The sequence below is a fragment of the Phyllobates terribilis genome, unplaced genomic scaffold (genome assembly GCF_046119375.1).
Source record: "Phyllobates terribilis strain yellow unplaced genomic scaffold, ASM4611937v1 Scaffold_11__3_contigs__length_659146591, whole genome shotgun sequence".
Classification (NCBI taxonomy): domain Eukaryota; kingdom Metazoa; phylum Chordata; class Amphibia; order Anura; family Dendrobatidae; genus Phyllobates; species Phyllobates terribilis.
The window spans coordinates 562,610,431-562,634,459 of NW_027362771.1; the positions used below are offsets into that span (position 1 = coordinate 562,610,431).

The window sequence follows — 24,029 nt, forward strand, 5'->3', positions numbered from 1 at the left end:
CCAGCCCCTATGCCTTGGGGTGCCTCCTGATGCTCTTCACTGAGTATCCCGTGTTCCCGAAGCATTTCCTTTGAAAAAATTAAGTGTCCAAACTACAGGTGGTGTAGTTTGCTTAACAGCCGGGATAATCCGCTGACTAGCAGACACTGCTACTAGGCACAAAGTATTTCCTGGGCTAGATGCAGTTAAAAATTTGTAATTAGATACTCTCGTTGGATGCTGAGAAAGCATTCCATAGAGTCTCCTGGCACGCCATATATTATTCTCTTAAAAAGCTTGGGGTAGGGGTCTAGGGGACCCTTTTATAGCCAAAATCACGGCCCTGTATCGCAATACGTCACCTAGGCTGAAGATAAATGGAACTGTAGCACCCTGAGGGCTCGGTTGCTACAGAGGTATTGCACCTCACCCAGAGGTGTGATATCTCACTCTCAGGTAAGGATGGAGTGTGGATCAGGACCCGACACCTGCATGCATTACACCACATTGCCATGGGTCAGGGCGACCAATATGCCCCTGAGATTGGCACGACAGTCCATTTCCCTGGCAGGAGTGGGGGGAGGGAACACAGAGGAAGGGGAACCCTGTAGTGCAGGAGCAGGGAGGAAGCAGTTCCTGGGTGCATTGAGAAGGGAGTATAAAAGGTGGGCACCATCTTAGTTCAGTGCAGAGAAGTCTGAGCAGAAGTGACAGGGAGCAGGGGCTCTGCATGAGCTCTGCTCCGGAGGCGGGCCTAGTAACAGAGGCCCAGGCCTGGAAGAGGGAGAAGGAAGGAAGAGGAGCGGAGAAGGCTCCTGGAACGAGGAACGAAGGGATCCCAGGGGTGCGGACGGGCGAGTCGCCACCGCACGCCCGAATCCACCTGCGTGGAGGGGTCAGGCCAAAGGGGGAGACCGGTCCCCGAAACTAGTGGAGGTGGGAAACGACCCTCAGCTAGAAACCGGAGGCTGTGACATTTTATGTGGCACAGCCCCTCGCTACACCCGCTAGGAAGGCACCACATAGGGTCAGGGAAACTGGCGCCAAGTTTACCAAGAGGAGGCCCGAGGCAGCCGGACAGAAGGGTTGGTAAGAAAGGCCAGACAAAGGACACACAAAGGGGGTCCTGTGAAGCGCTCCAAAGTTATCTGGGAATTGTCTGAGCCCCTCACCTGGTGAGCACAGTACGACGTGGGCAGCCGTTACCTGCAGAAGTGGTCTGGATAATAAGAACTGTGAGTAAAGGCCCTGGACTGCATCACTGACTCCGTGTCGTTACTGCTGCTGCCCTGCACCATCACCCCCATCCTCTGCATACACTGCCCTGAGGCTATACTCCTCCCGTGGGGAGTTATGCTATGCTCTGCTGCACCCACAACACCAGCCTCAGCGGTCTGCCCTGCAGCGGCGGTTCACTCTGACCGCAATCCACGGGTGGCGTAGTCGGACATTTAAACATCAAAACCACATAAATAGTTCCTCCACTGGTTTGACCGCCCTGAGCCACGGAACCGGGTCACTGCCACGGAGACTACAACCACCAGCATCCACCAAAAAGGCTCCGGGTGTCCCAAGGCCCAGGGGGCGCGTCAGAACATTTTCATCACCTTTCATAATCACCAATGGGACAAGGCAGTGATGTCCTCTGTCCCCTCTCTTATACATCCTAGTGACAGAGCACCTAGTCTCATCAATTCGCCATAAACCCAATATTAGGTGGATTGAGGTGGGAGGCACCGAGTATAAGTGCTCTCTATTTGCTGATGATGTCCTAGTATATATCACTCAATCACATATATCCATCCCTGCTGTTATGACTGAAATAGATCACTTTGTTACATGGTCAAATTTTAAAATCAATGCAGCGAAGTCTGAGGCCCTCGATGTCCCCCTCCCCAAATCCATACAGGATTCCATCCAGTCCAACTTTCCCTTTGCCTGGCCCTCACAGGGTATCAAATACTTAGGAATTCCTATTCATAGAGACCTCTCCCGTCTATGTTATCTTAATTTTGGGCCCTTTATTGAACAACTCCATACAGACCTCGGTTGGCAAGTTAGAACTGTAAGATTCACTACGTGAACCACTGGTGTTTTGTGGAAAAGCACATGTACACTGTGTTCCAAATTATTATGCAAAAAGTGTTTAGGAGTGATAAGGGAAGAATTTGTTTGTTTGTCAGTTAAACTCATTGATGGTGATGTGTGTCAGGGCTCTTTATATCACTGTAAGCAATTGCAGACACCTGTGCTAATTAGTTTGGCAGGTGTGTGCAATGAAAGGCAAGACTACTTAAGAAGGCTGTCCCACATTATTAAGCAGCCTACATTTTCTGCCAAAATGGGAAAGAAAAAGGATGTGACGGCTGCTGAGAAGCAACAAATTGTGGAGTGTTTAGGTCATGGCATGACTACAATCAACATTGTGCGATGATCAGGATGAAGTGTCTTGGCAATCAAGAAGTATGTAGCTGATTCACAGTACACACGTGTGCGTGCTGATAAAGGCAAATTGAGGACTCTTTCCTACAGGCAATTACGTCAGGTTAAAGAGCAGCGGCAAAAAAGCCTTGTCATAGCAGCAGACAAGTTTTTGAAGCTGCTGGTGCCTCCAACGTCCCCCGAACAACAAGATGCAGGGTCCTTCAGAGGTTTGCAGCTGTGCGTACGCCATCCTGTTGACCCCCTCTATCCACTGCACACAAGCAGAAACGGCTCCAGTGGGCCAAGCAATACATGAAGACTGACTTCAAAACTGTTTTGTTCACGGATGAGTGCCGTGCAACGCTCGATGGTCCAGATGAATGGAGTGGAGGATGGCTGGTTGATGGACACCCCACGCAAACACGGCTACAGCGCCAACAAGGAGGAGGTGGAGTAATGTTTTGGGCTGGAATCATGGGGAGAGAGATTGTCGGCCCCTTTAGGATCCCTGAAGGGGTAAAGATGAACTCCATAATGTATGTGGCGTTTCTCAAACAGCACTTCCTGCCATGGTTCAAGAAGAAGAACCGTGTATTCCACAGCAAGATCATTTTCATGCATGATTATGCACCATCTCATGCTGCACATAACACATCTGCATCTCTGGCTGATATGGGCATAAAAGGGGACAAACTTATGGTGTGACCCCCATGCTCCCCTGACCACTACCCCATTCAAAACCTCTGGAGCATCATCAAAAGGAGTGTCTATGATGGCGGGAGGCAGTTCACATCTAAGCAACAGCTCTGGGAGGGTATTCTGTCCTCATGCAAAACAATTGAAGCAGAAATGATCCAAAACCTGACAAATTCAATGGACGAGAGAGTTCAGAAGCTACTTTCGAACAAGGGGTCCTATGTGCAAATGTAACATCACCTAGAATAAAGTTTTGAGTTGAAAACTGTTTGATTTCAGTTTCTAATAACCTGCTAATGCTTATAATTTCAAAAATGACCATTTTTTTGGTCTTTATTAAAATGAAAAGGTTGATCGAAGAGTGTGGGGGATCTAAGAGTGTGGCAACCCAGTAGCCAGGATTACTTCGAATTCTGACAATCTGAGGGTCATGTTGCAGGTAGTGCAGCAAGAAGGCACTTATGTGGCTTGCGGATCTCGGAGCCCCAAAATTATTTTCCAGGCTAGATGCAGCTAAAAATTATTATTAATTTTAAATCTGGTGGAGCTTAGTATAGATGGCCTAATAGAATCAGTACTGCACACTGCTTCAAAGCCCAAATTATTTTCCAGCCAAGATACAGATAAACATGATTAGTAATTTTAAATCTGGTGGAGCTTAGTATAGATGGCCTAATAGAATCAGTACTGCACACTGCTACAAAGCCCAAATTATTTTCCAGCCAAGATACAGATAAACATGATTAGTAATTTTAAATCTGGTGGAACTTAGTATAGATGGCCTAATAGAATCAGTACTGCACACTGCTACAAAGCCCAAATTATTTTTCCAGCCAAGATACAGATAAACATGATTAGTAATTTGAAAGCTTAAAACGGTTGGTGAGGTGATTTTAACCAATCATCAAGCTTTTACTCTCCCCAGGATGACACAGGGGTAGAAAAGTCTTTTCGGATCCATGATTTGTTCATCTTTGTGACCGTGAGTCTGTCTACATTATCAATAGAGAGCCGCGTGCGCTTATCTGTCAGCACACCACCAGCAGCGCTGAACACACGTTCAGACAGAACGCTGGCTGCGGGGCATGACAAGATCTCCAAGGCGTAAGTGGCGAGCTCCGGCCATTTATCCAGATTGGAAGCCCAAAAAGAGCAAGGGTCCAGAAACACAGTCATGGCTTCAATGTTTACTTGGAGATACTCCTGTACCATCATCTCTAGGCGTTGACTATGTGTCACACTTCTTGTCTCCTGTGGCCTTGCAAAGGATGGGCTAAAAAAGTGGTGAAATGATTCCGCAAAATTGATGTTACCAGCAGATACTGTGTTTCTGTTACGGTTTGAGTGCTGAACACTCGACGGTCCCACGGTTGGCAAGTTGGAACTGTGAGAATCACTACGTGCACCACTGGTGTTTTGTGGAAAAGCACATGTAAGATTCTGCAACAGTCTCTGCTGATACTCCTGCATGCGTGCATCCCTTTCTATGGCAGGAATAATTTCTGCAAATTTACTTTTGTACCGGGGATCTAACAGTGTGGCAACCCAGTAGTCAGGATTATTTCTAATTCTCACAATTCGAGGGTCATGTTGCAGGTAGTGCAGCAAGAAGGCACTCATGTGTGTTGCGCATCCAGGAGCACCAAGTCCCTGTTGTGTTGGTGGCGAGGTAACAATGATGCTTCCTTCCTCTGTCCTATCCCCCCAACCTCGCACAACAGAAATGTGATCAAGGTCTCCCTCATCTGATGAGTCTTCCATCAGTTCGTCCTCCACTTCTTCCTGGGCTCCTGCACCTTCCTCACTAGCTTGGCTGCTACCATGCGCCCTAGTAAAACCATCTCCCCCACCCTCACATGCCTGCCGCCTTGGTGCTGCCGACCATCTGGACCTTGCAGATGTTAGCCCTTCCGCATGCAACTCCTCCTCCTCTACTTCCTCCACCTCCTCTTGTGCCACCACCTGACTCCGAATTCTGTTTAACATGTGCTCCAGCATGTAAATCACCGGAATAGTCATGCTGATAATGGCATCGTCAGCACTAAACATCTTCGTCGCCATTTCAAAACTGTGCAGAAGGGTGCATAGGTCCCTGATCTGAGACCACTCCTCCAGCGTGATTTGCCCCACCTCTGGATCTCGATAGCCCAGGCTATACATCAGAATGTATTGCACCAGGGCTTGCCACAGTAGCTGCAACATGTGCAGAGTTGAATTCCACCGGGTAGTCACATCGCATTTTAGCCGGTGAAGTGGCAGGCCCAACGACTTCTGTAGAGATGTAAGTCGCTGAGCTGCGGGATGCGAACAGCGGAAGTGAGCACACAGCGACTGTGCCCTCTGCAGAAGGCCATCTAGTCCGGGATAGTGGGCTAAAAATTGCTGGACAACCAGGTTCAACACGTGAGCCATACAAGGCACATTTGTGACATTGCCCGATTTCAGGTCCAGTGGAGACAACCATTTATGAAATTGGTTCTCCAGAGCTGACCACAACTCCTCAGCTGTGTGACTCACATTTCCCAGACATTTCAAAGTAAAAACCGCCTGATGACGTTGAGCCCTACTGCCAGCATAGTAAGGAGGTGTGCAGGATCCCTTCTGCGCAGTTAGAAAGCTTGTGGCATGACCAGACAGGCTTTGGGTGCAGGTGGAGGACCGAGAGGAGGTTGAGGAGGCAGAAGCAGTGGAGGAACTTTGAGATAAAGAGGATTGACGCACAACTCGTGGGGACGGCAAGACTTGGACAGCAGCCCCTTGTCCTGCTGTCACCATAGTTAACCAGTGCCCAGTCAGCGACATGTAACGCCCCTGTCCATGCCTACTCGTCCAAGTGTCTGTGGTGAAATGCACCCTGTCACACACAGAGTTTCTCAAAGAAGCGGTGATGTTGTGTGCGACATGCTGGTGGAGCGCAGGCACACCTTTCTTTGAGAAGTAGTGCCGACTAGGCTTCTGGTACTGGGGCACTGCGACGGATATAAGATCTCGAAAATCCTCTGTGTCCACCAGGCGCAAAGGTTTTACTTCACTAGGTGCAGTAAAAAAATTGGTATTCTATACACAGGTGGTGTAGCTTGCAACACAGATAGGCTACTCCACTGACTAACTCATTCTGCAATAGGCCAAAAAGGATTAGCTTTGCTACATTTAGCCAAATGCTGTGAAAAAAAACTTGCACAGCACTGGCACAGACCTGCCTGGCAAAAACTGATAGGAACTGATGTAACTTAGTCCTGAAAAGGACTGCAATTACAATTAGTCTTTACTCCCAACCTATCTATTTAAGAGCACAGACCTGCCTGATAAAAGTCGTAGGAAATGCTGTAACCTAGTCCTTAAAAGGACTGCAATCACAACTATTCCCTACTCCCAAGCTATCTGTAGATTTGTGCGAAAATTGGCTTGAAATTAACAAGGTATAGCGCACACAGCAACAGCGGTGCCGTCTAACACGCAGCTGCAGCAGTGAGAAAATGTTGGCGACGGGGAAAATTGCTGGGTCTTAAAGGGCAAGGACGTCTGACATACACTGCCAATGACACATGCCCTTGCTTGTGTGAAAAAAAGCAGTTCGCTCCGTGTGTGCGCTGCTGATAGGCTGACAGATTGCACCTCCCCACTGTAAATGCGGGAAAGAGAAAAAAAAATGGAGATCTTCATTATTCCTGCAGAGATCCATCCCCTGCCCCTCCCCCCGCCCCGCTGTACACTCAAACTGCGTATTAACATTAATTTTCAGCATTACTGAGAAAAAATCCAGTTATGATTTTGGTGAACGAACAGTTATCGAACATAACCTCGAACAGCCGAATTTTTTTCAAATCGTTCGTGTTCGCCGAACGGCTCGAACACCGCCCAAAACAGCTCAAATTTGAGATTGGCGAATAGTTCGAGTCGAATAACGCTCATCTCTAGTATTTATACTGCTAGGTTTGGGTGCTTTGTCAGAATATGGGTCACGCAGATACTTGGGTGGATCCGTATGGAGATAATTATTAATGAGTTATTTATTAAATTATTTATTTATGTCTGGAGCAGTTTTAATATTTAATGTATTTGATTATTTATGGATTTACTATATTGATTATTTGATTAAACTTGACAAAGGTACCCGACCAATAAATAAGTTTTACCCCATATATAATGGTAGTGTGGTTCTTAAATTAATTTAAGTATGTTTATCAATTGTGGTCTTTATGACTTCATGATTGCGCTCGCTCGCATATATTTCCAGTTTTTCCTGTAGGGGTGTGCCCCGCACACATGGCCGGTTAGCTCAGTTGGTTAGAGCATGGTGCTAATGTGGCGCCCCTGAGGGTTCGACCACCACAGGGATGCTGCACTTCTTTAATGGAGTGTAGTGTTCCTTCTCTGAGTTAAGAACAGTGTGATAGTCATGACCCAACCTTGCATCCAACACCACACTTCTCCACCAGAGGGGGCTAGAATGCACTAGGTGCTGCTCCCCTGGTTACAGGGAGACTGGGGAACCAAGAGTGAGAGGAACCAGTTAGTGGGTGAGGGTGGAGGACCTAAAAGTTAGTTACACTTTAAATTTCATATTTAATAAAAAGCCATCTTTGGTCTTCGGTCTTTGACTGTCTTTTGTGCTGTCAAATATTGCGTGTTACTGTGATCTCCCACCCTGAGCGTGGATCCTGTGTGGACCTGCAGGGGAGGGAGACACGGCCCTCGTACCCCGGCCTTGGGAAGAGGGGCAGGTTGCTGATGGGGAATGTCTCAACCCGGCCAAGGACCAGGACCAAGAAGGCCGGGAGCTTAAGAGTGTGGCTCCATAGCAAATGGATCCCAGGCAGGATGCAGACGGAGCGGTGTACGCCACCTGTGCTCGCCATGCTGATATATTCAGAGGGAGTCCAGCTGCAAGAGGGGTACCGGCCCCCAACACCCGACCATGCTACTCCACGTCCTGGTCGGGAAAGCCCGGTAGGCCCAGAGGATCCCACCGGGTATCGGACGGAGCGGAGCTGCTACCCGTGCCCTTGTTCTGAGAGGAGCTCAGAGGGAGTCTCGGCCTATTTGCACACTCACGGACAGGAAAGGAATCGGTCTGTAGTTCAGGAACACTGTGGTGTAGGGTCACGACTGAATGCTGGACTTATTCGGAGGTCGTCGGACCCCCATCCCTGGTGACCGCAGGACTCCGCGGGGAGCAGGGAGTCGCCTTCCTTCTGCCATCTCTAAAGTGAGTAAAGCCTTGGATGTTCACCCCTATGGACTCTGGACTGTTTATTCTGTGCTACACCGCATGACGCGGCGCCCGTTCTCCTCTACTACTACCCCCTCCATCCTGTCCCTCTGCCCTGAGGCCTTGCTCCGCCTGTGGGGAGTAGTAATAACTCTGGCCGCCATAACACCATGCCTCAGCGGACTGCAGCGGCGCTGGTGGCCTTCACCTGGTGCCACAGGTGGCGTAGTCGCAAATTAGCCACTCAACCCGGAAGAGCCCACACCATCTCTTTTAATGTGACGGCCCTGAGCACGGGTCGGGTCCTGGCCATGGCTGCACCCCATCTCTCCATCACAGGACCCAACTCAGAGTCCCGCACCTCCCAGGGTAAACTAAAGGGCTTTTTCGAGTAAGAGGCGTCACACTAATAACGCTAAGGTCGCGGGTCCGATCCCCGTACTGGCCAGGAACAGCCCTTATCAGTCACCTTCCCTAGTTGGGTCACAGGTAAATCGACACTGAAGTTGTTTTCTTCTTATTTAGCAGTTTCTTTGTTGCAACATTTTCTTTTCAGATTTTACTAGTTTAATAAAGAGATAAAAAAATTCACAAAAATTAATGTCAATGCTGTCAGGCCCCCCAAGGTGAACACACTGGAAAGCTGCTACAGAAAAATATACTAGTGGCACAATAACAGGCATCAAAGCGGGCAGGGAAAAGTGTTATCAAAAAGGTCGAATGACTGAACCTGGCCCAATTCTCTCATACTCTACCGAGTGAGTGCAAATTGCAGTTTTCTTCACAATCTCAGCCCCCTGCAGGCTTGGACACAGGCCTGCATGACAATGAATAGGAGGGAGTGGCTAAGGCTATTAGCATTGGGAGTGGTTTAACATGGGGTTTTAGTGCCAGGGAGGGGAGGAGCGTCACATTTTCCCACTCACAAGGGTGGTGAGTTGTCTCCCCCACATCGTGCTGCGTACCTCATGGCGTCCATGGCGCAGCTGTTTGAGTCTCTGAGGGCGGCTGCAGAGTCGCACCCTGCAGGCCGGCTGGAAGAGCAGGTTGCGGCGATCGTTGGAAGGGGAGCGGGGACCGTGGCAGTGTCAGGCGCGGCCTCCTGCCAGGCTGTCACGTGATTTCGCTCCCCAGACACAGCGCAGGCGCAGGAGCCCTTCCGGGGACCCTCCAGGCTGGGCGCCAGTTAGGAAGTGCAGCAGCAGGTCCCGGTATGGGAGGATTCCGCTTGCCAGCGCGTGTCAAGCGGCGGTTCGTAGGCCGCAGCATGCGCTCGGGCAGGGGCCTACACACGCCAGTCCTCGCAACACCAGTGACGTCACGGGGGGTCGCATCGGCGATGCTCTTGTCGGGTGGCCCGCCTCCTCAGACACAGTAGATGGCAGGATTATCAACGATGGGCAGCAATCGGGCGGTGATAACAGGCAAGTGTTGTTACCAGCCCTTACAGATGGTCTCTGGACAGCGTTAAATTCAGGACCGGATGCCAAAACACAGACATTGCGGGCAGTGGGCAGAGCGGACAGGGGTCCGGTGATATTAATATGTCCCCACATACACAACCCTTTGGTCCTTCTTCAACTCCAGTGCATGTCAGTAACTTTCGGCCTTACAGGGCTGCGTCGGCGGGATCCAGTGCATCGGCGGTGCTCGGGCCTCAAGAGATAGAGGGTCCAACGGGAAGAGTCGGAAGTCGGGATGGACGGCTGGAGTCGGGATTATCGGCTGGGGGGACCACAGCTCCTCCGCAGCCCGGTGAGTTGTTTTCTATGTCTTGTTCGTTATCCCAGAATTTTTTATCCCCAGGTTTAAGTGCTAATCGGGGGTCAGTGGCTGGGGGTACAAGTCAGGAACAGGTGGGTAGAGTGTGAGTGAGGTTTTAGCAAATGTGAGGGAGTTATTGTTGCGTTTGGAAAGGGGTAGTAGTGCTGTTTTTGGCCATTTAGCCGCATGGGTGAGCCTGCAATGGGGACAGCTTAGTTAATAGATTTGGGGGCGCGAGCCAATTGCCTGAGCCCGTTTCGGTGTCAGTCCAGACAGAGAAAGAAAAAGAGTGTAGAATTCATTTGGATGATAGGTCTTACGGCGAGGTTTACGTGTGTTTTGAGGGTCCGTTGGGTGCACACCTCAAGAAAGAGGTGAGGGAAAAAATTTGGAAAGATGAGTACGTCGAAATTTTTTCTCTTTTGCCTCTGGTGAAATTTAACCTGGAAAAAAGTAAGAAGGATGATAGTAAGAAGGAGGAGGAGGAAAAGAAAATGTGGCGCTTAATCCCGCAGACTTTTACTAATTGGCTGCAGGCATTCGCCATTTTGGCGAGCGTAATAGGTGAAAAAGCACCGGAGAATTTCTCTCCCTTGTTTTGCTATATGGATGTTATTGGGGAGGCTCACAGAACTTATGGGGGACAAGCATGGCTTCGTTATGACGAGCAGTTTCGTCAGAGGAAAGCTATTCGTCCTGCCATAAGATGGGATCAGAAGGACATTGGCCTTTGGTTACGGGTGATGGCTCCTTCTAGATTAGGGCATTCCTTTCATGGAGGGGCCAGTTTTGCCTGCCATTCCGGGGGTCAGTCAAGTACGCAGGGGAGCGGAGGCACATCAGGGCAAGCGGGAACGCAGAAACCGGTCTTATGCTGGCAGTTCAACGACGGCCAGTGCAAATTTGTGGCTAACTGCAGGTTCAAGCATCTTTGCTCGCACTGCAGTGGATCATCACACGGTGCTGCCAGATGTTTCAAAAAGAAGGCTAAGCCAGGGGCCAACAATTCCCAAGGGGGAGACGCCGGTGCAACTAACCGCGATGCTCCCTTATCTAAGTAGGTTTCCCGATAGGGAAAAAGCTGCAGTCTTAGTATCAGGTTTTGCTGACGATTTTAAAATTCCTCCACCTCCAATCGAGATTCCCCGGGTGTTGAAAAATCTTAGATCAGCAGATCAATATGCGGAGGTGGTTTCTGCTAAGTTACAAAAGGAGGTAGCTTTGGGGCGTATGGCGGGTCCGTTTTCTGATCCTCCTTTTTCGAATTTAGTAGTATCGCCATTGGGGGGTGGTGCCCAAAAAGGAGCCTAATAAGTTTAGGCTCATTCACCATCTTTCCTATCCGCGGGGAAAGTCAGTGAATGATGGGATTGATCCGCAACTATGTTCCGCGGTTTATACATCATTTGATGAGGCGGCTTGGTGGGTCAGACAGTGTTGTAAAGGGGCATTGCTGGCTAAGACGGATGTGAAATCAGCGTTTCGGTTGTTGCCCGTTCATCCTGAAAGTGTTAGGTTGTTGGGTTGTTACTGGGAGGGCGAGTTTTTCATAGATAGATGTTTGCCCATGGGATGTTCTTTATCCTGTTCCTTGTTTGAGGCTTTCAGCACATTTTTGGAATGGGTCGTACAGTATGTGACAGGGCTCGAATCCATTATACATTACCTGGATGATTTTCTGTGCATCGGTTCGAGCGATTCTTCATGTTGTGAAATTTTGCTGAGAGCGACTCAGTGGGTAGCAGAGCGTTTCGGAGTGCCTTTGGCTCCAGAAAAGACCGAAGGTCCAACTACCACCATTTGTTTTTTAGGAATTGTAATTGATTCAGTGAATTGGGAATTTAGGTTGCCTGAGGAGAAAGTGAAGGCTTTGAAGGAAGAGGTCGCACGGGCTAGGAAGTTAAAGAAGATGACTTTGAGAGAAATACAGTCTCTTCTTGGGAAACTTCATTTTGCATGTCGCATTATTCCTATGGGGAGAATTTTTTCTCGCCGGTTAGCCAGCGCTACGGCGGGTCTAAAATTGCCGCATCATTACATGCGTTTGTCAGCTGAACACAGAGACGATTTGGTAGTGTGGGAGAAATTTTTGGAGCAATATAATGGACGCTCATTGCTCATGGAGAAAGTACAGGACAACTGTGCTTTTGAGTTGTACACGGATGTGGCGGGAAGTTCAGGTTTTGGGGCGTACTTTAGAGGTCGATGGTGCGCATCCAGTTGGCCTAAGGAGTGGCTAACATCAGGATTGGTAAAGAACATAGCCCTATTAGAGATTTTTCCCATTTTGGTGGCAATATATTTGTGGAAGGGGGAACTGCAAAATAAGAGGGTGAGGTTTAACTGCGACAACATGGGGGTCGTGTGTGCAATTAATAACATTACAGCATCTTCACCTCCAGTGATTAGTGTTCTACGACAGTTAGTGCTGACTTGCCTTTCCATGAATGCTTATATGACAGAGTCTCACATACCGGGAGTCCAGAATGCCATTGCTGACTCACTTTCTCGCTTTCAGTGGGAGCGCTTCCGGCAGTTGGCACCAGAGGCGGCAGACAAGGGGCTGGAGTGCCCTCCGGAGCTTTGGAAGGTGGTATGCGGGCCGCTGAGTCGCTGATTAGGTCATCGTTGGCGGGGGAACTTGGGAAGCGTATCAGTCTATTTCGGCATTTATGTGAAGATCGGTTGCTTAATACAGTCGGGCTTATGGCTCAGGATGACGATCAGTTAGGCACACTATTGTCATGGATTAGTCAAGGGGCTGGGGAGGGTTGGTCGGCATCAAAAATTTCTCGGACTATGGCGGCTTTGGCTTTTTATTTTAAGTTCCATGGTCAGAGAGATTTGACAAAAAGTTTTTTGATCAAACAGGCTTTGAAGGGGTTTCGGAAAGGGAAAGGGCAAGTGGACTCAAGGAGACCGGTTTCATTTGGCATTTTGGAAAAGATTGGGGGGGTGTTACCTTCTGTGTGTTGCTCCGGGTTTGAAATCTGTCTTTTTAGATTGGCCTTCTCCCTGGCCTTCTTTGGAACGTTGAGGTTGGGTGAGATCGTGACACCCAGCAGGTCTGTGGGCATGGGGCTTTTGTCAGCAGATGTGATTGGTACCTCAGGAGGTGTGGAATTTTGGATCAGGAAATCTAAAACGGACCAGTTGGGAAAAGGGAGGTGTGTAGTTTTGAGAGCAAATGGGAATTCTATTATGTGTCCGTTAAGATGCTTGCAACTGTTTAGGGAGTCCGAACCAAAGCAGGGTGGTCCGTTATTGTGTCATGAGGACGGTTCCTTGTTGTCCAGATATCAGTTCCTAGAGGTATTTAGGAAGTGTTTAAATTCATTAGGGTTAGATGCATCCCGTTTTGGGTCCCACTCGTTTCGGATTGGAGCAGCAACGGAAGCGGCTGCGGGTGGTCTTAGTGGGGAGACTATACAGCGCATTGGGCGTTGGGAATCGAGGCGTTATCGGAGTTATATCAGGCCTCAGGGTCAGGGTAAAATACAACTTTAATGTTTGATTTATGGCAGGTGTTGTTTTTGCGAGAGTTGTTCAAGTTTGTTTGTATTTTCTGCAGGTTCCAATTCCGCGTTGGTATGGATTCTGGGACACTCCTACGTGCACTGGGGAGCACTGAGGGCGGATATAAGGCCTGCAGGAAGGCAGCTCGGTTTTGACAGAGAAACACCTATGATTAGGTGGTTGGGCTTTAGAGGCATGAGTTGGTGCAGAGTGCTGCAGGAGGTACATCACAGTGCGCGTTTAGATAGGTCACCTGACATTTTGGTGTTGCACGTGGGTGGGAAAGACCTAGGTTCACGCCCTTTTAGAGAGTTCATAAGGGATGTTAAACATGATTTGTTGCGTTTGTGGGTGGCATTCCGAGGATTGTTTATTGTTTGGTCGGAGATTGTTCCTTGGAGATGTTGGCGTAGGGCTAGGTCAGTGGAGAAAATCAATAAAGCCAGGATTAAAGTTAATAGGGCAGTCTCTAGTTTTGTTACTAGGAATGGGGGGATTGCTGTGCGGCACTTTGAGTTAGAGAAAGGAGAGGGTGAATTTTTGTTGGCAGATGGGGTGCATTTGAACGCAGTAGGTATTGACATGTGGGCTTTGGGGTTACAAGAGGGCATTGAGAGGGCCATAGCTTTTCGTTCGGGGGCGGTCTCGGGCATTTGAGATATTCAAAGCGCCCTGGTTGTGGCGGTTGGGGGTCCTTGAAGTTGGTTTTAAATTGGTATAAGGGGTCCATCTGGGTATGAATTCCTTAATTGGAAAGCGTTGATTGCTGATCTGGTTTTGGGGGTCTCACGGCAGGGAATGTCGGAGCTCGGGAAGTGGAAGCAATTTTTGGAACCCATGTTGGGTTGTGGTGCTCTCGAGCCAGTGGGTATCGGCTGGGGGCAAGTTGGTGTTAATTGTTGGTTTATGTTAATCACCAGATCTTTGGAGCTTCAAGGACCCTCCTACCATTGTGTGTTAATTTAATTACTTATCTATGTAATTTTGTTTAAATAAAGGCTGCTGTGGCCAGTATTTCCCAGAAGTATATTGTGTTTTGGTCTTATTTTAGTTAAGTAAAGGAATTTCATGGGAAGATGGGTATTAATATTAGATGGTTTGGTTAAACGGATCATCGACAATACCAGTGTCAAGGACAGGCCGGAGTAGAGCCGCCGCCTCCCCTGCAGGCTTGGACGCAGGCCTGCATGACAATGGGTTGGAGGGAGTGGCTAAGGCTATTAGCATTGGGAGGGGTTTAACGGGGGGTTTAAGTGCCAGGGAAGGGAGGGGCGTCACATTTTCCCGCTCACAAGGGTGGTGAGTTGTCCCGCCCGCCCGCCCTAAGGTTCGTATTTGGTTAAGGGGTTTCAGATTGGTTTTGGGTCACTGTGGCTCTTGGCAGTTGGGGGTCCTTGAAGTTGGTTTTAAATTGGTAGAAGTGGTCCATCTGGGTATGGAATCGTTAATTGGAAAGCGTTGATTGCTGATCTGGTTTTGGTGGTCTCACGGCAGGGAATGTCGGAGCCCGGGAAGTGGAAGTAATTTTTGGAACCCATGTTGGGTTGTGGTGCTCTTGAGCCAGTGGGTATCGGCTGGGGGCAAGTTGGTGTTAATTGTTGGTTTATGTTAATCACCAGATCTTTGGAGCTTCAAGGACCCTCCTACCATTGTGTGTTAATTTAATTACTTATCTATGTAATTTTGTTTAAATAAAGGCTGCTATGGCCAGTTTTTCCCAAAAGTATATTGAGTTTTGGTCTTATTTTAGTTAAGTAAAGGAATTTCATGGGAAGATGGGTATTAATATTAGATGGTTTGGTTAAACGGATCATCGACAACACCATTGTCATGTAATTTATTCGGCAATACGTTCGTATTCAGGAGCTGTCGATTCCTTTTATTGTTTGATTGTCAATCGCTACATTGGCATCTGCTACCAACAATCACCACATGTGGGATAAATCCATCGCACAAAAAAAGAATGATTGCGCTTGTTTGCACATATTTCCAGTTTGTCCTGTAGGGGTGAGGCCCACACACATGGCCGGTTAGCTCAGTTGGTTAGAGCGTGGTGCTAATAACGACAAGGTCGTGGGTCCATTCCCTGTACTGGCCAGGATCAGCCCTTAGGGGCACCTTCCCTTGTTGGGTCACAGGTAAATCGACGCTGAAGCTGTTTTCTTCTTATTCAGCAGTTTCTTTGTTGCATCATTTTCTTTTCTGATTTTACTAGTTTAACAAAGAGATAAAAAAATTCACAAAAATAAATGTCAATTCTGTCAGGTCCCCCGAGGTGAACACACTGGAAAGCTGCTACAGAAAAATATACTAGTGGCACAATAACGGGCATCAAAGCGGGCAGAGAAAGGTGTTATCAAAAAGGTCTAAAGACTGAACCTGGCCCAATAATCTCATACTCTGCCGAGAGAGTGCAAATTGCAGTTTTCTTCACAATCTCAGCCCATTTGTAATATTTTTCCAATTTTACAGTACATGACATGGTAAAATGGCTAGTGTCATTCAAAGTTGCAACTTGTCCTGTTGAAAGCAAGCCCTCTTGCGGCTACATCTATAGAAAAATTAAAAAAGTTATGGCTTTTTGCACAAATGAAAGAGCAAAATTGAAAAGTGAGCAGGGCCCACAGTTGTTCACATCATCACTCACATGCCTCGTGTTTACTTTCTAGTCGAGTGGTGTCAGAGATCACAGCACAGGCCTTCCTCGTTAGTATAGTGGTGAGAATCCCTGCCTGTCACGTGGTAGACCAGGGTTCGATTCCCCGACGGGGAGGTCTTTTACATTCTGACTCTGGACTCTGGTGCTCTGGAATCTGAAGCAGTTCTTCAAATTGCATTGAAAATGTAATTAATCCGGCAATATATTCGTATTCAGGAGCTGTCGTTTAATTTTATTGTTTGATTGTCAATCGCTTCAGGGGCATCTGCCACTAACAATCACCACATGTGGGATAAATCCATCCCACAAAAAAGAATGATTGCGCTCGCTCTCACATATTTCCAGTTTGTCCTGTAGGGGTGAGCCCCACACAGATGGCCGGTTAGCTCAGTTGGTTAGAGCGTGGTGCTAATAACGCCAAGGTCGCGGGTCCGATCCCCATACTGGCCAAAAACAGCCCTTACCAGTCACCTTCCCTCATTGGGTCACAGGTAGATCAACGCTGAAGCTTTTTGCTTCTTAGCAGTTTCTTTGTTGCATCATTTTCTTTTCTCATTTTACTAGTTTAATAAAGAGATAAAAAAATTCACAAAAATAAATGTCAATTCTGTCAGGTCCCCCGAGGTGAACACACTGGAAAGCTGCTACAGAAAAATATACTAGTGGCACAATAACGGGCATCAAAGCGGGCAGCGAAAGGTGTTATCAAAAAGGACGAATGACTGAACCTGGCCCAATTCTCTCATACTCTGCCGAGTGAGTGCAAATTGCAGTTTTCTTCACAATCTCAGCCCATTTGTAATATTTTTCCCATTTTACAGTACATGACATGGTAAAATGGCTAGTGTCATTGAAAGCTGCAATTTGTCCTGTAGAAATCAAGCCCTCATGCGGCTACATCTATAGAAAAATTTAAAAAGTTATGGCTTTTTGCACAAATGAAAGCACAAAAATGAAAAGTGAGCAGGGCCCACAGTTGTTCACATCATCACTCACATGCCTCGTGTTTACTTTCTAGTCGTGTTGCGTCAGAGATCACAGCACAGCCATTCCTCGTTAGTATAGTGGTGAGTATCCCCGCCTGTCACGCGGGAGACTGGGGTTCGATTCCCGACGGGGAGGTCTTTTACATTGTGACTCTGGACTCTGGAATCTGGAGCTCTGGAATCTGAAGCAGTACTTCAAATTGCATTGAAAATGTAATTAATCCGGCAATATATTCGTATTCAGGAGCTGTCGTTTCATTTTATTGTTTGATTGTCAATCGCTTCAGGGGCATCTGCCACCAACAATCACCACATGTGGGATAAATCCATCCCACAAAAAAGAATGATTGCGCTCGCTCTCACATATTTCCAGTTTGTCCTGTAGGGGTGAGCCCCACACAGATGGCCGGTTAGCTCAGTTGGTTAGAGCATGGTGCTAATAACACCAAGGTCGCGGGTCCGATCCCCGTACTGGCCAAAAACAGCCCTTACCAGTCACCTTCCCTCATTGGGTCACAGGTAGATCAACGCTGAAGCTTTTTGCTTCTTAGCAGTTTCTTTGTTGCATCATTTTCTTTTCTCATTTTACTAGTTTAATAAAGAGATAAAAAAATTCACAAAAATAAATGTCAATTCTGTCAGGTCCCCCGAGGTGAACACACTGGAAAGCTGCTACAGAAAAATATACTAGTGGCACAATAACGGGCATCAAAGCGGGCAGCGAAAGGTGTTATCAAAAAGGACGAATGACTGAACCTGGCCCAATTCTCTCATACTCTGCCGAGTGAGTGCAAATTGCAGTTTTCTTCACAATCTCAGCCCATTTGTAATATTTTTCCCATTTTACAGTACATGACATGGTAAAATGGCTAGTGTCATTGAAAGCTGCAATTTGTCCTGTAGAAATCAAGCCCTCATGCGGCTACATCTATAGAAAAATTTAAAAAGTTATGGCTTTTTGCACAAATGAAAGCACAAAAATGAAAAGTGAGCAGGGCCCACAGTTGTTCACATCATCACTCACATGCCTCGTGTTTACTTTCTAGTCGTGTTGCGTCAGAGATCACAGCACAGCCATTCCTCGTTAGTATAGTGGTGAGTATCCCCACCTGTCACGCGGGAGACTGGGGTTCGATTCCCCGACGGGGAGGTCTTTTACATTGTGACTCTGGACTCTGGAGCTCTGGAGCTCTGGAATCTGAAGCAGTACTTCAAATTGCATTGAAAATGTAATTAATCCGGCAATATATTCGTATTCAGGAGCTGTCGTTTCATTTTATTGTTTGATTGTCAATCGCTTCAGGGGCATCTGCCACCAACAATCACCACATGTGGGATAAATCCATCCCTCAAAAAAGAATGATTGCGCTCGCTCTCACATATTTCCAGTTTGTCCTGTAGGGGTGAGCCCCACACAGATGGCCGGTTAGCTCAGTTGGTTAGAGCGTGGTGCTAATAACGCCAAGGTCGCGGGTCCGATCCCCGTACTGGCCAAAAACAGCCCTTACCAGTCACCTTCCCTCATTGGGTCACAGGTAGATCAACGCTGAAGCTTTTTGCTTCTTAGCAGTTTCTTTGTTGCATCATTTTCTTTTCTCATTTTACTAGTTTAATAAAGAGATAAAAAAATTCACAAAAATAAATGTCAATTCTGTCAGGTCCCCCGAGGTGAACACACTGGAAAGCTGCTACAGAAAAATATACTAGTGGCACAATAACGGGCATCAAAGCGGGCAGCGAAAGGTGTTATCAAAAAGGACGAATGACTGAACCTGGCCCAATTCTCTCATACTCTGCCGAGTGAGTGCAAATTGCAGTTTTCTTCACAATCTCAGCCCATTTGTAATATTTTTCCCATTTTACAGTACATGACATGGTAAAATGGCTAGTGTCATTGAAAGCTGCAATTTGTCCTGTAGAAATCAAGCCCTCATGCGGCTACATCTATAGAAAAATTTAAAAAGTTATGGCTTTTTGCACAAATGAAAGCACAAAAATGAAAAGTGAGCAGGGCCCACAGTTGTTCACATCATCACTCACATGCCTCGTGTTTACTTTCTAGTCGTGTTGCGTCAGAGATCACAGCACAGCCATTCCTCGTTAGTATAGTGGTGAGTATCCCCACCTGTCACGCGGGAGACTGGGGTTCGATTCCCCGACGGGGAGGTCTTTTACATTGTGACTCTGGACTCTGGACTCTGGAGCTCTGGAATCTGAAGCAGTACTTCAAATTGCATTGAAAATGTAATTAATCCGGCAATATATTCGTATTCAGGAGCTGTCGTTTCATTTTATTGTTTGATTGTCAATCGCTTCAGGGGCATCTGCCACCAACAATCACCACATGTGGGATAAATCCATCCCTCAAAAAAGAATGATTGCGCTCGCTCTCACATATTTCCAGTTTGTCCTGTAGGGGTGAGCCCCACACAGATGGCCGGTTAGCTCAGTTGGTTAGAGCGTGGTGCTAATAACGCCAAGGTCGCGGGTCCGATCCCCGTACTGGCCAAAAACAGCCCTTACCAGTCACCTTCCCTCATTGGGTCACAGGTAGATCAACGCTGAAGCTTTTTGCTTCTTAGCAGTTTCTTTGTTGCATCATTTTCTTTTCTCATTTTACTAGTTTAATAAAGAGATAAAAAAATTCACAAAAATAAATGTCAATTCTGTCAGGTCCCCCGAGGTGAACACACTGGAAAGCTGCTACAGAAAAATATACTAGTGGCACAATAACGGGCATCAAAGCGGGCAGCGAAAGGTGTTATCAAAAAGGACGAATGACTGAACCTGGCCCAATTCTCTCATACTCTGCCGAGTGAGTGCAAATTGCAGTTTTCTTCACAATCTCAGCCCATTTGTAATATTTTTCCCATTTTACAGTACATGACATGGTAAAATGGCTAGTGTCATTGAAAGCTGCAATTTGTCCTGTAGAAATCAAGCCCTCATGCGGCTACATCTATAGAAAAATTTAAAAAGTTATGGCTTTTTGCACAAATGAAAGCACAAAAATGAAAAGTGAGCAGGGCCCACAGTTGTTCACATCATCACTCACATGCCTCGTGTTTACTTTCTAGTCGTGTTGCGTCAGAGATCACAGCACAGCCATTCCTCGTTAGTATAGTGGTGAGTATCCCCGCCTGTCACGCGGGAGACTGGGGTTCGATTCCCCGACGGGGAGGTCTTTTACATTGTGACTCTGGACTCTGGAGCTCTGGAATCTGAAGCAGTACTTCAAATTGCATTGAAAATGTAATTAATCCGGCAATATATTCGTATTCAGGAGCTGTCGTTTCATTTTATTGTTTGATTGTCAATCGCTTCAGGGGCATCTGCCACCAACAATCACCACATGTGGGATAAATCCATCCCTCAAAAAAGAATGATTGCGCTCGCTCTCACATATTTCCAGTTTGTCCTGTAGGGGTGAGCCCCACACAGATGGCCGGTTAGCTCAGTTGGTTAGAGCGTGGTGCTAATAACGCCAAGGTCGCGGGTCCGATCCCCGTACTGGCCAAAAACAGCCCTTACCAGTCACCTTCCCTCATTGGGTCACAGGTAGATCAACGCTGAAGCTTTTTGCTTCTTAGCAGTTTCTTTGTTGCATCATTTTCTTTTCTCATTTTACTAGTTTAATAAAGAGATAAAAAAATTCACAAAAATAAATGTCAATTCTGTCAGGTCCCCCGAGGTGAACACACTGGAAAGCTGCTACAGAAAAATATACTAGTGGCACAATAACGGGCATCAAAGCGGGCAGCGAAAGGTGTTATCAAAAAGGACGAATGACTGAACCTGGCCCAATTCTCTCATACTCTGCCGAGTGAGTGCAAATTGCAGTTTTCTTCACAATCTCAGCCCATTTGTAATATTTTTCCCATTTTACAGTACATGACATGGTAAAATGGCTAGTGTCATTGAAAGCTGCAATTTGTCCTGTAGAAATCAAGCCCTCATGCGGCTACATCTATAGAAAAATTTAAAAAGTTATGGCTTTTTGCACAAATGAAAGCACAAAAATGAAAAGTGAGCAGGGCCCACAGTTGTTCACATCATCACTCACATGCCTCGTGTTTACTTTCTAGTCGTGTTGCGTCAGAGATCACAGCACAGCCATTCCTCGTTAGTATAGTGGTGAGTATCCCCACCTGTCACGCGGGAGACTGGGGTTCGATTCCCCGACGGGGAGGTCTTTTACATTGTGACTCTGGACTCTGGACTCTGGAGCTCTGGAATCTGAAGCAGTACTTCAAATTGCATTGAAAATGTAATTAATCCGGCAATATATTCGTATTCAGGAGCTGTCGTTTCATTTTATTGTTTGATTGTCAATCGCTTCAGGGGCATCTGCCACCAACAATCACCACATGTGGGATAAATCCATCCCTCAAAAAAGAATGATTGCGCTCGCTCTCACATATTTCCAGTTTGTCCTGTAGGGGTGAGCCCCACACAGATGGCCGGTTAGCTCAGTTGGTTAGAGCGTGGTGCTAATAACGCCAAGGTCGCGGGTCCGATCCCCGTACTGGCCAAAAACAGCCCTTACCAGTCACCTTCCCTCATTGGGTCACAGGTAGATCAACGCTGAAGCTTTTTGCTTCTTAGCAGTTTCTTTGTTGCATCATTTTCTTTTCTCATTTTACTAGTTTAATAAAGAGATAAAAAAATTCACAAAAATAAATGTCAATTCTGTCAGGTCCCCCGAGGTGAACACACTGGAAAGCTGCTACAGAAAAATATACTAGTGGCACAATAACGGGCATCAAAGCGGGCAGCGAAAGGTGTTATCAAAAAGGACGAATGACTGAACCTGGCCCAATTCTCTCATACTCTGCCGAGTGAGTGCAAATTGCAGTTTTCTTCACAATCTCAGCCCATTTGTAATATTTTTCCCATTTTACAGTACATGACATGGTAAAATGGCTAGTGTCATTGAAAGCTGCAATTTGTCCTGTAGAAATCAAGCCCTCATGCGGCTACATCTATAGAAAAATTTAAAAAGTTATGGCTTTTTGCACAAATGAAAGCACAAAAATGAAAAGTGAGCAGGGCCCACAGTTGTTCACATCATCACTCACATGCCTCGTGTTTACTTTCTAGTCGTGTTGCGTCAGAGATCACAGCACAGCCATTCCTCGTTAGTATAGTGGTGAGTATCCCCACCTGTCACGCGGGAGACTGGGGTTCGATTCCCCGACGGGGAGGTCTTTTACATTGTGACTCTGGACTCTGGACTCTGGAGCTCTGGAATCTGAAGCAGTACTTCAAATTGCATTGAAAATGTAATTAATCCGGCAATATATTCGTATTCAGGAGCTGTCGTTTCATTTTATTGTTTGATTGTCAATCGCTTCAGGGGCATCTGCCACCAACAATCACCACATGTGGGATAAATCCATCCCTCAAAAAAGAATGATTGCGCTCGCTCTCACATATTTCCAGTTTGTCCTGTAGGGGTGAGCCCCACACAGATGGCCGGTTAGCTCAGTTGGTTAGAGCGTGGTGCTAATAACGCCAAGGTCGCGGGTCCGATCCCCGTACTGGCCAAAAACAGCCCTTACCAGTCACCTTCCCTCATTGGGTCACAGGTAGATCAACGCTGAAGCTTTTTGCTTCTTAGCAGTTTCTTTGTTGCATCATTTTCTTTTCTCATTTTACTAGTTTAATAAAGAGATAAAAAAATTCACAAAAATAAATGTCAATTCTGTCAGGTCCCCCGAGGTGAACACACTGGAAAGCTGCTACAGAAAAATATACTAGTGGCACAATAACGGGCATCAAAGCGGGCAGCGAAAGGTGTTATCAAAAAGGACGAATGACTGAACCTGGCCCAATTCTCTCATACTCTGCCGAGTGAGTGCAAATTGCAGTTTTCTTCACAATCTCAGCCCATTTGTAATATTTTTCCCATTTTACAGTACATGACATGGTAAAATGGCTAGTGTCATTGAAAGCTGCAATTTGTCCTGTAGAAATCAAGCCCTCATGCGGCTACATCTATAGAAAAATTTAAAAAGTTATGGCTTTTTGCACAAATGAAAGCACAAAAATGAAAAGTGAGCAGGGCCCACAGTTGTTCACATCATCACTCACATGCCTCGTGTTTACTTTCTAGTCGTGTTGCGTCAGAGATCACAGCACAGCCATTCCTCGTTAGTATAGTGGTGAGTATCCCCGCCTGTCACGCGGGAGACTGGGGTTCGATTCCCCGACGGGGAGGTCTTTTACATTGTGACTCTGGACTCTGGAGCTCTGGAATCTGAAGCAGTACTTCAAATTGCATTGAAAATGTAATTAATCCGGCAATATATTCGTATTCAGGAGCTGTCGTTTCATTTTATTGTTTGATTGTCAATCGCTTCAGGGGCATCTGCCACCAACAATCACCACATGTGGGATAAATCCATCCCACAAAAAAGAATGATTGCGCTCGCTCTCACATATTTCCAGTTTGTCCTGTAGGGGTGAGCCCCACACAGATGGCCGGTTAGCTCAGTTGGTTAGAGCGTGGTGCTAATAACGCCAAGGTCGCGGGTCCGATCCCCGTACTGGCCAAAAACAGCCCTTACCAGTCACCTTCCCTCATTGGGTCACAGGTAGATCAACGCTGAAGCTTTTTGCTTCTTAGCAGTTTCTTTGTTGCATCATTTTCTTTTCTCATTTTACTAGTTTAATAAAGAGATAAAAAAATTCACAAAAATAAATGTCAATTCTGTCAGGTCCCCCGAGGTGAACACACTGGAAAGCTGCTACAGAAAAATATACTAGTGGCACAATAACGGGCATCAAAGCG

General features: G+C 46.9%; 10 non-coding genes across 10 annotated transcripts; all 10 read left to right on the plus strand.

The window, feature by feature from the left end:
• The first annotated feature begins 16,626 nt into the window (after positions 1-16,626).
• On the plus strand, positions 16,627-16,700 carry TRNAI-AAU (transfer RNA isoleucine (anticodon AAU)). The gene has a single exon. It is a non-coding gene; the product is annotated as a tRNA-Ile (tRNA).
• Positions 16,701-17,640: 940 nt separating this feature from the next.
• On the plus strand, positions 17,641-17,714 carry TRNAI-AAU (transfer RNA isoleucine (anticodon AAU)). The gene has a single exon. It is a non-coding gene; the product is annotated as a tRNA-Ile (tRNA).
• A 942-nt stretch (positions 17,715-18,656) lies between these two features.
• TRNAI-AAU (transfer RNA isoleucine (anticodon AAU)) lies at positions 18,657-18,730 on the plus strand. The gene has a single exon. It is a non-coding gene; the product is annotated as a tRNA-Ile (tRNA).
• Positions 18,731-19,671: 941 nt separating this feature from the next.
• Positions 19,672-19,745, plus strand: TRNAI-AAU (transfer RNA isoleucine (anticodon AAU)). The gene has a single exon. It is a non-coding gene; the product is annotated as a tRNA-Ile (tRNA).
• Positions 19,746-20,345: 600 nt separating this feature from the next.
• Positions 20,346-20,417, plus strand: TRNAD-GUC (transfer RNA aspartic acid (anticodon GUC)). The gene has a single exon. It is a non-coding gene; the product is annotated as a tRNA-Asp (tRNA).
• A 262-nt stretch (positions 20,418-20,679) lies between these two features.
• Positions 20,680-20,753, plus strand: TRNAI-AAU (transfer RNA isoleucine (anticodon AAU)). Its single transcript has one exon. It is a non-coding gene; the product is annotated as a tRNA-Ile (tRNA).
• Positions 20,754-21,694: 941 nt separating this feature from the next.
• On the plus strand, positions 21,695-21,768 carry TRNAI-AAU (transfer RNA isoleucine (anticodon AAU)). Its single transcript has one exon. It is a non-coding gene; the product is annotated as a tRNA-Ile (tRNA).
• A 941-nt stretch (positions 21,769-22,709) lies between these two features.
• On the plus strand, positions 22,710-22,783 carry TRNAI-AAU (transfer RNA isoleucine (anticodon AAU)). Its single transcript has one exon. It is a non-coding gene; the product is annotated as a tRNA-Ile (tRNA).
• Positions 22,784-23,383: 600 nt separating this feature from the next.
• Positions 23,384-23,455, plus strand: TRNAD-GUC (transfer RNA aspartic acid (anticodon GUC)). The gene has a single exon. It is a non-coding gene; the product is annotated as a tRNA-Asp (tRNA).
• A 262-nt stretch (positions 23,456-23,717) lies between these two features.
• Positions 23,718-23,791, plus strand: TRNAI-AAU (transfer RNA isoleucine (anticodon AAU)). The gene has a single exon. It is a non-coding gene; the product is annotated as a tRNA-Ile (tRNA).
• Positions 23,792-24,029: the final 238 nt, after the last annotated feature.